Source organism: Pollicipes pollicipes, unplaced genomic scaffold, assembly GCF_011947565.3.
Source record: "Pollicipes pollicipes isolate AB1234 unplaced genomic scaffold, Ppol_2.1 Scaffold_1600;HRSCAF=1878_pilon_pilon_pilon, whole genome shotgun sequence".
In the NCBI taxonomy this organism is placed as follows: Eukaryota; Metazoa; Arthropoda; class Thecostraca; order Pollicipedomorpha; family Pollicipedidae; genus Pollicipes; species Pollicipes pollicipes.
The window spans coordinates 1005534-1010037 of record NW_023595962.1 but is presented as its reverse complement, the minus strand read 5'-3'; the positions used below and the strand labels follow the sequence as shown (position 1 = coordinate 1010037).

The 4504-nt window shown below is 54.9% G+C and overlaps 1 pseudogene; it reads right to left on the bottom strand.

Annotated features, from left to right (window-relative positions):
- LOC119092308 (long-chain-fatty-acid--CoA ligase 6-like) overlaps nucleotides 1–2088 on the bottom strand; it is a 24371-nt pseudogene extending 22283 nt beyond the window's left edge.
- Between the last annotated feature and the right edge of the window lie 2416 nt (nucleotides 2089–4504).

Here is a 4504-nt window from a genome sequence, read left to right as displayed (position 1 = left end):
CTCCTTCTGTGACAGGCATCGACATCATCTACAGAATGATAACATTCACCTCCGTTATCACCCTGCGTGTCACATTCGTACGTCGTACGGTACGTCGTGACTTTATCGGCCTAGGCCCCAGCGTGGTGTCCCCCGCGAAGCGTAAAACCACGGCTTCGGTTAAATGCATTACGGCCACCTAGCGGTAGATAGACGCAGGCTACGCTGTAACCACGCGCCGCTAGGTGTCTGCAGATGATCGCCGCCCCAACGGTGATGAAGCGTGGCGTCCCTTGACTAAGAGCATGGTGAAATGTAGGGTGAGATAAAGACTGATGACTTCAGAAAGCAAGGCACGTTCTTTTATTTCGTTTTACTCCAAATCTCAACATATTCCCCAATACTAAATACAAAACAAAGGACTGTTTTACCCCATTTCAAGCAGGGAATAGCGCCAAACACCACAGTAAACGTTACATTTCAGTTTTACTTGTCTGACGAGACGCTTTCCACTGTACTCTCTATAATGGCATTGAATATCAAAAGAAAGATCAGTCGTTATTTATTGTTGACGTTTAGGTAAGTGGTGCAATATTATACTCCTGCATTTGCTATTTTGACATGTTTGCGATACAATATCGAATCTATTGGTGTGAATTCATGCAGGGTGATGAGGAACCATTGACTACATGTGCTTAGGTCTACATGGACTACAGGACTACATGCTTAGGTCTGCACGCTTTGCGCAGTAAATCAAACACAAATCTAGCTCTTCGCCATGAGAGTACGGTGCCGGGTCATCCCTCACATCCCAGCTGCAGCGACTATATCCCGCCACACGATCCACCCACGCCGCATGGTCCTGCGGTAGCTCCACACAATACAAATTGACATAATTGCAACATACGGTCAGCATCATGCCACGGGAGGCCATTTTTCTCTGCTGGAGACTGCTTGTGGCACTATGACGTCACACTATCGCTGCCTCCGGATTGCACAGGCACGCTTAATCCATACATGTTCTCTGCTCTCACCTTGGAGTTCAGTCTTCTGTCACGTTCTCATGCTATGGTTTATGGGTAACTGTTACCTACGTTTGCCCTTTCACGGGAGTCCCGCGCATGAACGTCGCCGTCGTCTTGGTGCGCATCTTCGCCAGCAAGCGGCATCAGTTTCCGGCGAAGGTGCCCCTGACGCTGTCCAGGATGTAGTTCAGGCTGCTGCTGACCGCCTCCGTGCTGCCCAGCCACCAGAGGAATGCAGTGTTGATCGTCAGCACGATCTGGATCGTGACGTAGTGGCGCGCGAACCAGCCGGCGAAGCCGCCGCCCGCCTCCTCCTGTCCCGGTGACGTCACCGCTGACGTCACTGGGACCGGAGCCGCTGCCGGCGGCGGTCCCCGACGCCGCTTCATCGTGCGCGGTCGGCAGGGGCTGAACGGGACCTGAGCTGGAGCTGGAGCTGAACTGAGCTTGCACTGAGCTTGCACTGAGCTGAGCTGAGCTGGGTTGAGCTGTAGAGCGCGGGACCGATTTGAAAATCCGCCTGTTCGCGCCCAGGAGCTTGGATCCCCGATACTGACAACTTTGTCGCCGAGTTAGCTTGGAGCCAAGGGGATACTGATGATGACCGCCGCCGACGTCCGACCCGTTCCCGATGCGCCGGAGGTCGCGGCGGCGCGTGGATGACGTCCCTCGGCTGCCGGGCGGTGCTCAGCTCCCGCCGGCGACGCCGCGAGTCGCGGCGTCGCTGACTAACCGAGTTGGTGGCGGCGGCGCAACGGGGTGCGGTTGCGGCGAGGGCGGCCGCGAGGGATCCGCCGGTCTGACGTCCGGATCCGGACACCGTCTGGATCCGCCGGCGTCAGGATCACCAATCGGGTGCTCCACTTCTGGACGGGACCGCTGCTGAGTTACGCGGGCCCGGAACACCGCTCAACGTGTGCACAGCAGCGGAATCTCTTGGCACCCGGCCCCACACGCCTATCAGTCGCCTCACTTGAACAGGTGCCGTCTTATGCGCCGTTTCTGGACATCACTGGGTTCTCCACCAACTGGCGATGTTCACGCAGGATGACTGGACGCCCGGAGCACCGCTGAGATCCCCCATGGACGCCCAGAGCACCGCCGAGATCCTCCAGCTGGACGCCCAGAGCACCGCTGAGATCCCCCAACTGGACGCCGAAAGCACCGCCGAGATCCCCCAACTGGACGCCCAAAGCACCGCTGAGATCCTCCAGCTGGACGCCCAGAGCACTGCCGAGATCCTCCAGCTGGACGCCCAGAACACTGCTGAGATCCTCCAGCTGAACGCCCAGGGCACCACTGAGATCCTCCAGCTGGACGGAGCACAGGGCGCGCGCGGCCGGCGCTCGGAACCCGGCCGACTCAGACCGCTGATCCAATCAGCCGCCCAGAGCGGGCTTCCCCGCCCCCCCCCCCCCCCCGGGGGCAAGGCGGAGCACGTGCGGGGCTTCCGCCGCAAGGCCGCGAGTGGTGGAGACGGCGCTGATTTCGGCGCTGGGTTGGTCAACGGTACATTTGTATTGTTCTTGACGCTGCTTGATGCGCAGTAATGCTGTGACCGCGCGCAGTAATTACGCTGGTGTCGCGGGTGCTGTGTGTCTGCGGCGCTCGGGAGCTCGCCATCGTGATTGTAAAAAATTCGAAGGTAAGAGCATGAATCTACCTGTTTTGTGATTATTTACGATATGTCCTGCCTTAAACACGACGAATGGTGTACAATGATTTTTTCTAACGTTAGGTAGGAAAGTACACCCTGACCGTACTGGCAGCAATATTGTAAGGTTTGCCTGCTCGATTTAGCTGATCCAAACCGTTTTACTGAGGGTGAGGTCCCCTCGGGCGTTATGATGAACAGCAGGGTTCGTGCAGAGAGAGGGGACCCAGTGGGACAGCACCAGTAGCATCAGGTGCTGATAGTAAGTTGTTTTTAGTAGAGTGCTGCATTTCCAGAAAATTTGTTATAATCACACACACACACACACACACACACACACACCACACACCACGCACGCACGCACGCACGCACGCACCACGCACGCACGCACGCACGCACGCACGCACGCACGCACGCACGCACCACCACGCACGCACGCACGCACGCACGCACGCACGCACGCACGCACGCACGCACACACACACACACACACACACACACACACACACACACACACACACACACACACACACACACACACACACACACACACACACACACACACACACACACAGTTCATGACTCCCAGGCTCATGTTGTCTGGGATTTACCATGTCCTGTGCCCCTGAGTGGTGTCCCCACATTACCAAAAGAGCACAGCAACTCAACTGATGCAAAGGTGCTCTTGCCAGGTGTTGCATGTGATCTCAAGCCTATCGAGATGAACTGGAATTGAGGAGGAATGTACTGGTGTGCAGGGATTGTCATACATCACTTTCACTAGGTATGTTTTTTCCTCCGCCACAAATGCTGCTGTCAGTGAGCCATATGTTGGTGGAGACAGTCAGTGACACCACCTGGGGTAGAGTCTTGAACTTCATGCTTTGCATCCCATGTGTGATTCAGTCTGTGTGGTCCCCAACTCATCTGGAGTCAGCACAGGGATCAAGATGACGTCATTGGTCTAACAGAGAAGTGGTGAGATCCATCTCTTGACTTGAGCTGCACACAGATTGTGGCATCTTTCAGTGTAGTAACATATGCTTGTCAATGCTTGGCTTGTCATGTTGCAATGCATATGTTCTGTTACAACAAATTCTGAAATTGATGTCAGTCCCATGACAGCCCTGTGTGTGGCATCCTCTTTGTTCATGTCTCATCACTGTATGGGAATGAGTTGTCACCTCACTGCCAGGGTACCTATACCACCTGTTCAAATATGCGGCTTTTGTGTAGCATTCTTGTATCTACAAGTGTGACTTTAAGTGGTTGATGGTCTTATTGCAGTGTTATTGTGGCTGTTAATACAGTTTTGAGACAGGTGGCCCTATTGCAACACTCCTTAAGAGCCTCAGTTTATGAGCCATCTGTTGGATGGTGCATGTCAAACCCAGGGTGTCTTCCCCAAACCTCTCTGCTGGCCCTCAGTGAGACAGCATCGCCATCTGGCTGCGCGAACGTGGCGCCGTTCTCGACGTACAGTAACTGCCCTCAGATGGTTCGTCCGACGTCAAGCCTGCCGTCGCGGCGTTGCCGGCGGCAGGAAGTGCACTGGCATGTGGTGATGATGGGCAAACAGGGGATTGCTCTGGCCATCCCATGAGGAGCGAACAAGATGGCGACCATCACACGTCTGAGACGTCTGGCATGCATGCCTTTTTATCATAAAGGGCACATAAAATGCTGCATTTTATTGTGCTCTCCCTGCAAGGGTTGGACGTTTTGCCCATGATGTGCGTGTTGCAGCACAAAAGCGATGTCTGCCTTTGTTTGGAATTGTATTTGCTAACAGATCTCCTTCATACCGACACTTGTTTGCAGCCCAGTCCCCCATGCCTCTTGATGT